Here is a 12,587-nt window from a genome sequence, read left to right as displayed (position 1 = left end):
TTTCAGCTATATTGAAGATGTTAACTCTCAAATGTTTGCGTGTTTCCTCTATTTGTTTTATTTTCTTAACGATGAAAGTCCTTCTTTATGAAATTAAAACCGTAGCCTCTTTGATATAATTTTGAGGGGAATTAAAAAATATATTTAGATAAATAAATTCACACTGTGACAGAAACATAAGTCTATAATTTTTTAAATCGTACTTGAGGACATTAAAGAAAGAATAACATGTGAAAATGTTATATTTAAATAATTTAAGTTAATAATCTTGTAAAAAACACAATTTATCTCCTTTCCCAGAAGAAATTCTGGTTATTTGCTCTTAAAACGCTATCCTATTAAAAATGGGTGACAATTGTATGTTTAATGTATATGCGAGACTGATCTCTCACTCTAAATTCTAAAATAATTGTTTCACCCATGTTTTTCAAGATATTCAAACTTAATCGTCTAAAAATCTACAAATTAGTACTTGTACAGTTTAATCAAGACATCAAAAAATGAAAATATCGAAAAAAAAAAAAAAAAAAAGGTTATATTGTACGTATCCATTCTGTACTGAAGATCTCCAAAAAAAAAAAAAAAAAAAAAATTCACTTAATTTGATCGAGTAGTTTTTTTTTTTTTTTTTTTTTTTTTTTCACAGCAGAAAAAACATGTTTTTATGAGAGCGCGTTGAGTCAGCCATTATGGAATTTATTGAACATGCCACGGGGAGATAACTCAATTTAAAGCCCCGACACTCCGTCCCCATCTTTATTACTAGCTTTTCTTCCTAAAAAATTTAACCTTTTGCTTGATATCATAACAAATTGTTTTTCCGCTGTAAAAAAAAAAACTACTTGATGAAATTAAGTGAAATTTTTTTTCGGAGAGCTTCATTCCATAACGGATACGTACAATTTAAACTTTTTTCGATATTTTCATTTTTTAATGTCTTGATTAAACTGTACAAGTACCTACAAATTTACCAACTTTTGCTTGAAGGAAGAGGCAAAGCATATTTTTCAGTTTCAATTTTATAGATAACGTCTTTGCCAAGAAAATTGTAAAAATTCCAAAAGGTGATTGAGTGGAAGATCTGCTAGAAATATTTATTTATTTATTTTTTTACAAAAAAGCAGATATCAGTGGTCAGACATTTTCAATTTTGAAATGGCAAACTACAATTATTTTGTTAAAAATCATAGACTGCAGTTACCTCCCCTGGATTCTAAAACATCTCCAACATTATCAAATATGATAAAAACTATAATTTAATAAATTTTATTTTATTTTTACTAGTAATCATTTTTCTACTTGATCATTTTATGTAATTTTTATTAATTTCGACATGATATATAAGTATATAATCAGGTTTTTACCGAAAATACATTTATTTGAAATTTTATTATATTGCATAAGCAGCAAAATTTGAAAACCAAATTTTAAAAAAAATGGCCGGAAGTTAGTAGCTAACCCAATATGATACTGATCGTTTCTAATAAAGATTATGTTAATGCAAAATTACCTTGAATTTTTTATTGCAGTACAATTTTTTATGGCAGTTTAATAATGTGCTGTGTCATAGCAACCTGCTGCTTTTGGGAAAAATAAAAGTTGCTCTTGAGTTTTCACACAAAAAAGCAAAAAGCTTCTTTAAAAGAACAAAAGAAATCAACATTTTTAAAATATTGAAAATTTAATTTTAATTCAAAGTTTTGATCATTCACAGCCACATTATTTCTTTATTTTTATTTACATCAAAAACATTTTTAATATTGGTTTTACACAGCAAACAAGTTTAAAAAAAAAAAAAAGTTAAAAAAAAGAAAAAAAAGAAAAGTTAAATCATACTAGTTAATAATTTAACATTATAATTGTAAATTTTTCAATTGAAAGTTGATAATTTTTATTCGGATAATTATTCTCATCTTGTTGATTATTTTCACAACCACAGACTGGAACAATGTTTTTTTCTTAGAACTGTCCATCTGGAACACAATACTGCAGAGCTACTTCCCAGCTGAATGTAAAATGATCATTTTCAAGCCCAATTCAAACAAGTCTTTATTGAGTCACTCTCTTAAATAGTCAAATCCTACCAATCTCCATAATTAGTGGCCATCATAGTGTTATCTCACAGGACACTTGACTTATTACCCCTTATTCTTGAGTAGCCTTAAGCCTTGATATGTGATGACACCTTGTAAAAAATTTAAAAAAAATTAACCTCTAATTTTTCAGATGCAGCTTTTCAATCTTGGGAGACTATACAGAATTTCAAATTGGACCTTTTATTTCATCCACAGGGGTGGATTGTTCTTGTTCCCCTAGACATGATTGAGTGGATAAAAGTCTTAAGTATTCCAAAACATTGTAAAAATAACAACCAAGATGAGAACAGTAGTTCGAATAAACTAAATAGTACAAATTAATATGTTTCTTAAAATTATTTGAAAACCAGAAAATTTTCTGGTTTTCAAATAATTTTAATTTACTGACAAGATGTCTTCTAAGACGTGATAAATCATTTGTGCCAACCAATAAGAACAAACGTTTTTTTTTGTTTTTTTTTTCTTCATTCCACGAGTATTTAATCCCCAGGACGTTCCCATCTAAGATGAAAGAAAAAAAAAGAAAAGAAAAAAAAAACACTAAAAGCAACATTCTTCTTTAGTCAGAGTGTTAACACCGGAAGTCTCAGACAAAAAAAAAAAAATGATTTTATTATTTAATAACATTTTTTTAGGCATTTTCTGGTTTTCAAATAATTTTAATTTCCCTATGAAATGTCTTCTAAAATGTGACAACAAGTCTCTTATTTAACACGAGTAGTGGAGAACTGCTCCTATTGCTATTCTAAGTGTCTTGGCACAACTTGTGCAGTAGACCAAAAGCCCCATCATAATAAACAAACACAAGTTGGGAGGTTGTTCAGTCGTTCTGCTACCTTAGAGATAGTCAATGTCCAGGAGGCACCTGTGGTGCATGCATAATCCATCACTGCAAAATTGCCCTGTGCAAGTTTCAAGAGCTTCTTCCACTCCCGACCAATAAGGACATATTGTTACATAACTGTGGTGTGGTGTTTCGTAGCTGCATCTACAATGAAATGTTACATACCAGCAAGTTTTGGCCACTCAGAATCCAGGACCAGCAACGACTTTTGCATAGTGAGTGATATGCCATAGGAAGGTAACATAGCGTGCTAGCAACTCCGTTCTTTATGGAAAACTCCAAATTCCATCTCTGAATGTAGCGTTATGTGAGAAACGTCTCTGCTGGCTTGGTCAAGCACAATGGTGGAGGAATAAAGAAAGCCTATGTCATGGAAGTTGATGGCTTGTATGGCATTGGTCGTCACCCACACAAGAGCTGAGCTGTAACTATCAAGGAATACTTGAAAACTTGGTAACTTCATGAGAGGGGTGTTTGATTCTCTCACACTGCAAGAAGTTGTCGAGTTTAGTTTGATCCATAGTATCCCTCTCATGAACTCGGCTAGGGATTTTTATCCTGGGCCCTCTAAATCAACAGAGATTTTTTTTTTTTTTTTACAAGGTGGTCACCACTTATCAAGGCCCGGAAGCCACTCAGGGATAAGGGTTATTGTAAGTACAGTACGTTAGTGTGGATATTTAAAGTGTCTACTTAAGGGGGCGGTTCATCAGGAATTTGTTTACGTTGGACTTGAAGACATCCAAGTTGTAGCCAGGAGGGAAGCAAGCAGACGGAACAGAGTTCCACAAGCGTGCAGATTAGACCATTTCTGTAATGATTAGGTCCCTGTTGATTTTGCAATGAAAGTTCGGTGCAGTTCTAGGAGGCCTACCCTCCCAGGTTTCGCCTTCTCTCATTGAAAAGGTGTTAGTTTATTGCTAATTGCCTGAGGCACCCTCAATGGGGAATGCCGATGGGGTTGCCTAGGCACATTTTGCAAGTCAGAATGCCCCACCTTGGAGGTGTTAACTTCTCAATCCCACTTTCTAACCCTAACTAAATATCAAACTGAGCAGCCGACAAAAGGCAGACCTGTGAAAGACATGGAAACAACTGGAGAAGAAGATTGAGGATTGATCATTAGTACATTAGTACAAGGTGTGGCAGAAATATCTTTCACATTTTAAACTTTTGACTATGTTGCTAATGAATTTATGCAAATGTCAATGATGTTTTCATTTAGCTAATAACTTGCCATTTTTTTTTTTTTCAGGTACCCTCATCAAACAATATAGTTTGGACTGGTGCACATCATGTTTTTACTGTAGAAATGTTTTTGAAAAATGGTGAATCTGTAACTGAAACACAGAGAGCTTTCCAAGTTCATTACAAGTTAGGACGGCATGCTGCCGTTCCAGATAGAAAATAAATACAGCAGAGCTACAGGTTTGGCACTTAAAAGAAAGCCACCTGGAAGGCCTTGATGTGCTCAAATTCCAGACAGTATTTGAGCTGTGAGACTATCTGTTACTCAGTCTCTTTTTTTTTTTTTTTTACATGGGGGTCATCACTTATCAAGGCCCGAAGGCCACTCAGGGATAAGGGCTATTGCGTGTACAGTAATCAATGAGATAGTATTGTAGTAATATTTGTATTGGAGATTTGATAGTGTCTTACTTAAGGGGGCGGTTTGTCAGGAATTTGTTTATGTTGGACTTGAAGACATCCAAGTTGTAGTCAGGTGGGAAACAGGCAAACGGAGGAGAGTTCCACAGTCGTGCACTTCTGAGAAAGAAGCTCTGCTCATGGAATCTACGTTTGGATTTAGGCACAGATAAAGAGTGGGGAAAATTATTGACAGTAGTGGTTGTTCTTGCTGTCCGTATCCATCACTTAGGAATACATTGCAGAGAGCTTATCCTGAACCAGACAATGTGTCACAAAGGTTATAAATCTTATGGCTGCCATATCACTTTATATATATTTTATTCATGTGTGCGAGCAACGTAGGCAGAACTGTCAATAAGCAAGATCAAAGATTCTGTACAGGGAGCAATGCCTGATCCTGACCTCTTCTGGCTCATAAATATATTTATAAATTATCTGAATGGCAAAACTATTAAGGTTGTTTAGAAATACCATTTCAGAAATTAGTTGTTTATTTTACTTCACCTTACTTATACATTAAAAATTTAATATGCTATAATTTCCGTGAATATCGGATCTGAGGGAAGTAGCCGTGTGTTTTTTTTTTCATCAGTTAATAATGAAAATATATTAAAATTTTTAGTTAAAAACGAGCAAAAGTTATAGCCCGTTGATTTAGAATGAGTACTTTATTCCAAACAAGCATGGGTGAGCAAAAAAAAAAAAAGTGGTAGTAGGAAGGCAGGCTCGAACCCGTACCACAAAGGAGGAAAAGAACAGGAAAAAAACCTGACGTTTTTGCTGTTACGATCATCGGCAAATCGGAAGTGACGTAGGTTTAAATTAAATTGAAAAGAGGGGATGACTTTCGAAAATATCGGTGAAAAAAGCGACCGCTCCCTGTAGAAAAGTGGCCAGTTGAGGGTGAAGAAATCAACGTTTTTAGCCAATTTTTCGGTATTTGTTGTCTGAACAACAAATACCGAAAAATTGGCTAAAAACATTGATTTCTTCACCCTCAACTGGCCACTTTTCAAAAGCTTCAAAACGCTACTGATCTTGTGGAAATCCGTCGTTTTAGTTTTCGGCAGACATGCAAACATACATACATATATTGGTAGCTTAAATTTTCGACCCAAACTGATTAAAAAGCTTGCGCTATCTCTGAATACCCTTTACGTAAAATTTCAAATGTTTAGACCAGAAATTGTCTAAGTAATTTGGTAGAGACCGCAGAGGTCAAATCTTTTTAAACTTTGACCCCTATTATGACCCCTTAGGATTTATTGTTTTCGGCTCAAATCAAGTTATTAAGTTAGATCCATGTGTAAGGAAACTATAATTTCAATTGCTTATACCCAATATTGGCGGAGGAGTTTGACCCCTTTACAGCCAAATTTCTGGCCGAAAACTGATCATATTGATTTTCCCAAATCTCAGTACCTTGTATATCAAATTTCAAGTCTTGAAATTGGCAGAGTAATTGCATAGAAAATGTACACAGACAGACAGACAGACACTTTCACTTTTATAGATATATAGATTGATGTTTGAATATGGTTATATTTGTGTTCTTTGTTGCATTAAGTAATAATCGATTATTAATCCTAAACTGCGAATCAAGCAAATACCATAATACTTAGTTCGCTACACTTTCAGACAGATAGGTCCAGTAGTTTCTGAGTAAAAGTGGAACAGACAAAGATACATCTATATATATATATAAGTGAACATGTGTGTATGTATGTATGTATGTTCGCTTTTTGTGTATGTCTGCAAAAGGATTTTTTTCGGCAGCTTCTCGAGGCAGTTGCTCATTTTTAAAACTTTTTATATCACGTCGAAATCATATCTAAGAGTTACGAACGGGGGTCGCATGTGTATTTAATTTGCCAGACTTTCAAAAGCTAAATATTCAACATTTTTCGATCGGCACGTGTAGATTCGCCTTTTTCATATAATAAAAGCAAAACTAATACAAAGGTTGTTGCATAGTTCCCAGCGCATTCGCCGGGATCGTCCAAAAGCAATCAGCTTTGATCAATGCAGTTTTTTCGTTATATCAGACAATTGCTATTTAATTTGGACAATCCTCTTTCAATGGGGAGCTGGTTTCCCCCCTCCCATCATCTTGGGGAAGCCTAAACTGCCCCGCAGTAAATGAAAAAATGAGCCTGCAGTGAAACAAAGTAAACAAACGCCAAAAAACTGCCCCATCATGGTAACGCTCCGGCGATGACCTCATTAAGGTCCACCTGTCAATCACACCTATTTGACTTGACTCGCTCTTACATTAACATTGTCGCCGTAGCGCAGGTGTTCAGGTTCAGTCTATAGGCCTCAAGGCTCCGGGTTCGAGTCCACATGCCAACGACCTCCCTCCCCATTTTTTTTTTTTTTTTTTTTAAATCGCTATTGTTGTTTCCTTTTTGTTCTGATTTACCCCCCCTCCAAAAAAACATGCACACCTACAAATACCCGGGCAATGCCGGGTACCCCCCACTAGTCTATAATATAAATCTCACCTGCCTGTTTAAATGTATGTATGTATGTATGTATGCATGTCTGGCTAAAACTTTCAACAGAGGCGACGGATTTTCACGAGATCGATATCGTTTTGAAGCTCAACCCTTCAGACGAAAAATATTTAAAAATTGGCCAAAAAATTAATTCCTTCACCCTAAACTGGGCACTTTTCTACACTTTTTTTTTGCCAATATTTTTGAAAGTCATCGCCTCTTTTCGATTGTCTAGCCTTAATTTAAACCTAAGTCACTACCGGTTTGGTGAGGACTGCAACAGCTAATGCGTCACGTTTTGTTTTTTCCACTTTCTTTTCCTCGTTCACAGTACGCGTTTGAGCCTGCCTGCCTACTACAACTTTTTTTTTGTGCTCACAATTTTCCTCCTTTTTTTTTTGTTTTTTGCTCAACACACACCTACAAACACCCGGGCAATGCCAGGCACCCAGGCGTGTTATCTTTAATATAAAAGCGAAAATGTGTGTACATTTTTTGTGTCTGGCAAAGGCTTTTTTCGGTGGTGGTCACCGTTTCTTAGAACTTTTTATATACTTCGTAGATTATAATATCTACGATTTATGAAAGGAGGTTGTGTCTATCTTTTATTTGAACGACTTTTACACGCTATTTTCGTGCTATTTTTTTACTCTCCGCATGTTTGTTTGGCTTCTCCATATATAAGCGAAACTGAATTCAGAGCAAATGTGCCTCCCTGGCATGAGTGTCAGGGACGTCCAGAAAGCAATGAGGTTTGATCAATGCGGGGAAAACCCGTTATATCAGACAATTGCTATTCATTTGGACACTCCCTTTTTATGAGGAGCTGGTTTTCCCCAACATCTTGGGGGAAACAAACAAATATGCACAAACTGGCTAGCAGCCAAAGTTAAGTGCATGATTTCATTCTCCTATGGCGTGGTGTTTGACCTCATTAAATTTACAGACATGTCACTTAACTTTTTAATCGTTTAATTTCAGCCATTCTCACTTCCGCTGCCCTCGTAGCATTGCGGTAAGTTATTAAGCTATCACTTTCTTTTCCACCTTTGCCTCAAGGCTTCGGGTTCGAGCCTACCTGCCTACCAAAACCATTTTTTTACACCTCCAAATGTTAAGTAACCAATGAAGTTTAATGAAGTTAATACAAAAGCGCTCAATACGAAGGAAACTTTGCTTTCGTATAAGCTGTAATGCCTAAAAAAGTCTCTAGTTACTGGTAACTAGCTGACCGGAACATGCTCATGACTGTAACAACATATTACTGCTTATGTAAAAACAAATAAAGAGTAATATTTCTCTTTATATATATATATATATAACTCTCTCTCTCATATATATATGCGTTATTAATTTTTTTTTTTTAACACAAATTTTAATATATTAAAATTCGGTAATGTTCATATACTAATAAAATTTGAAGTCAAAATTAATTGATTCAATTATTAAGTTTCATTTCTTCTGATGATATGAGCCATTATTGAAAATCCACGGATTAAGGAAATAAATATAACTCTTTTCCATATATTCCTTGTCTCAAACAATAAATTCTCAATTTGAGTATATATTTCTATGTATATTTCAATCTTGAATTGTTACATTTATATTATATATATATATATATATATATATATATTAGTCATCCACATACAGTACTGTTTCGCTGTTTCTCAGCTCATCAGTGCGGCTAGACAGGCAACTACCTCAAGCCAGGATTGAAACCCGACCGTTTGTACGACAGTCAAGGCTCCTAACCACTATGCTATTGGCAGCTGCTGCGTGAGTCATGAGTTTAACAATGTTTTGACATTGTCCGAACTACCTCTGCTCAATTTGTTTACACAAAGAGCATCGCTCATATGTGTTGCGGGCCAGAATATAAATATCCTAACTCGCTACAAAAGAAAATAATGAAACGAATGAAAACAAGGAAACAAAACTCAATTGCTGAATAAAATAAACATGTCGTTTATTTTCTGTCGAAAATAAAGGGTTTAGGTGGAACAAGTGTTCATTCAGTCGTTGACGTAGAAAAGAAAGGAATGAAGTAGAGGAACGAGAAATGGCAGTCCCGCATGTAGAAAGGCAAAGAGAGAGAGAGTGTTGGCCTCAGCAAAGCCGCACGTGCATGATAGCAGTCGTCCATGTGGAAAAGTCTTCAAGCCAAGAGCTGTGGATGCGAAATTGTCTGGTTGATGAACCAAGGCAAAAGGGAAGAAAGAGGAAGTTGAATGGTTGTGTTGACTTTTATACCGAGGTCAGTGTTCTGACTGCGCATGTCTAGATTTCCTTTCAGGGGAAGTGACGTTTCCCATGTGTGCATACATGTGCACATATGTGTGCGTACGTTAGCGTGTGTGTGTATGCACATGAATGTGAGTGTATATACGTGAGCATGAATATATGTACGTGTCTGTGCGTATGTGCGTGCGTATATATGAGGAAAAACATGTTCGAACATACACTAATGGTAATTCGTGTATCAATATATATATATCAATATATATACATATATTGATATATATCATATTGATATATATATATATATATATATATATATATATATATATATATAGAGAGAGAGAGAGAGAGAGAGAGATAATAATTAATTTTGTATTTCATTACTTTTTGTAATTTTTGGATATTTTATTAATTTCGACATGACAGTTAAGTAGATAACATTGCTGAAACTAAATTTTTTGCTATTATTCTGAATAAGCACCATGTGGAAATTATCTTCCACCATCTTTCTTTCCTTTTTTCTTTCCTTCTTTCTGCTGTTTCTGTTCTTCCTTCTTTTCTTCTTCTTAATCCCTTTCCTGCCCCCTTCCCTAGCTTCCCCCTTTTTTTTATGCCACCTGACTCCCTTATGCCCGTTGATTGGATGAGACGTTTTCGTGCTAAATTGAAGCTCGTGTGTGACATTTTTGAGTTAATTCGACAGTTGTGGAAAAGACATCGTCGAGACAACAAGTATCGAATGCATTCCCTTAAGGTCTTGGTTAAAAAAGGGACGCCTGGAAATTTACTAAGGCGTTGCACAACTCTGTCCTGACGAGACATTAAAATTGTTGAAAAAAGAACCAAGAGAAGAAAATTCGCCTCAAGTTTTCTAAGACACTTGAAAACTGAATACAATTATCGAGAAAAGGATAATTGAAGTTTGAGAAGAAAATTCGCCGCTGGAAAGTTTCTAAGATACTTGAAAACTCAAAAATATTCTGCCTCCATGAAATTTTAACCTTTGCAAAAAGGACTACGGAAACCAGTTTCAAGGAAAAGGACTGAAAAACAAGAACTTTTAAATAACACGAACTCTGAAAGTAAAAAGCCCAAACAAAACAAACTTTCTAAATGTTCCATTCGGAAAGAGTGCCCAGAAGCTTCCAGTAAGTGCACCCCCCCCTTTTTCTTTCCTTCTTCCTCCTTCTCTATCTCTCCTTCCTTCTCTTTCCCTTCACTCTCTCCCCTTTTGGTTATTACTACAAGAATACTTGTAAGCCAGATGGACATTTTTGGCAGCCCATAGAGGTCACGAACTTTTCCTTTTGTCATTATATTTAATAAATTCTATTTCTCATATTTTTCTCTTTTTGTTTGTTTTCTTCCTTGATGTTTCAAAGCTTAGTAGTAACGACTAATTGATTAAGAAGAATTACCTTCCACGGGAAGAAGTGGATAATAAAATTTCTTCAACCATTTATTTTAATGCAGTGACAACATTCAACTCAACTATTCCTTTTGAAGTGTGGTTTAGTTCTCTCCCACTGCAAGAACTTAGACACCAGGGTAGGAAACTGGGATTGAGAAGTCAGCGCTCCCGAGGAGGAGCACTCTGACCTACAAAAATTGCCGCAACCACTCTAGTATTCCCCGGTAAGGGGACCTCAGGCGATTAGCAATAAACTAACCCGTTTTCAAAGAGAGAAAGCAAAGCCTGCGAGGGTGGACCAGCTAGAACTGCACAGAATTAAACTCTCAACGCAAGGATCATATGAATGGTTTATAATCTCTGTTGATTTGGGGGATACCAGGATGAAAATCCCTAGTCGAATTAATCATTTATTAAAAAATTTTTTTTTTTTTTTTCAATAATATTTAGTAGTTTTTTTAATTAATATTTTAGTCGGATCGTGTTTCTTTCCTTTCCTTTTTTAAATATAATTTTTAAAATGTTTATTAAAACTTTTTTTTGCCGCACGTATGGAAGCGGAAGCGGCGAAAAGCGAAACACAAACGGTACCGGTACCTCCTGTAATATTTTTTTTATTTTCGTCTTTTCTCCATTTTTTTTTTTTTTTTTTTTTACAGCAGATTATGACCGAATCTACTAGATTATAAAAAAATCATCAAAATACAACGTTCTCGTAAATTGATCCCCATTTTTGAAGCATCGATTTTTTTTTTCGGCTAAATTTCGTGAATTTAGCGTTTTAAAAGTCGTTTGGCCTTCAAAACATGCCCCTCCCCCCCCCCAAAAAAAGGGCTAAGTTCGCGAAATTTGGCCGAAAACGTCGATGCTTCCAAAATGAGGGATCGATTTACTGAAACGTTGTATTAGAAACGGAGCACCCCTTAAAAATGTTAAATATTGAATTAAAAAAAAAGATTTATAATCTGGTAGATTTAATAATCCGTTGAAAAGAATGAAAACAGACGAAAATAAAAATACAGAGCGAGGTAGCGCTTCCGCTTCCATACGTGGGACTTTTTCTTTTTTTTTAAAAAATGATATTACATTATCAAAAGTCGGAGGTTCTCGGAACTCGCTTCCTCGTAAATGTATTACGTCATTTTCGACTAAACGAATGAGTTCGTAATTACAAAAGTCGCTGTCCATGACTTTTTTTTTTTTTTTGTAATTTTCTTCCTTTGAAGATTATAATGCTGGAGGGCAGGCAAACCACTTGCCAATTGTCTTGCTTTTTATTGAAACCAACCGAGAGCTCTTTTTAGTATCCTCGCTGTTCCCTTAAGTGCAATTGTCTGGATCTCTTTTGCACTTGGTTCACCAGGAATATTAGTAAGGTAGTATGGATATTTTCATACTTCATGAATCGTAACCGAAAAAGAATGGCGGCACACATCCTGTTTTGGATCCGCTAAAAACTCAACCAGTTGTTGTTTGTTAAGAAAAAGCATGAATATTTTGTAATAAATAAATAAAAAAACTACAAATTATAATTTTTTCATTTGTAGATTTTTTTTTTTTTTTTTTTTTTTTTTTACATGGGCATCACCACTTATCAAGGCCAAGAGGCCACTCAAGGATAAGGGTTAAAGAGTGTACAGTAGAAATTGGACAATATAGTAATCATTAGTAATGAAAATTTGGTAAATTTGATAACTTATATAGAACGGCTCATCAAGAACTTATTTACGTTAGACTTGAACACAACCATATTGTAATCAGCCGGAAAGCAGGAAAACGGAAGACAATTCCACAGGCGTGCAGTTGCAGTTCTAAGAAAGAAGCTTTGTTCATGGAATCTACGTTTA

This window comes from Euprymna scolopes, chromosome 9 (assembly GCF_053919585.1).
Source record: "Euprymna scolopes isolate OS-2025 chromosome 9, ASM5391958v1, whole genome shotgun sequence".
Lineage (NCBI taxonomy): Eukaryota > Metazoa > Mollusca > Cephalopoda > Sepiida > Sepiolidae > Euprymna > Euprymna scolopes.
This window is presented reverse-complemented; position numbering follows the sequence as displayed.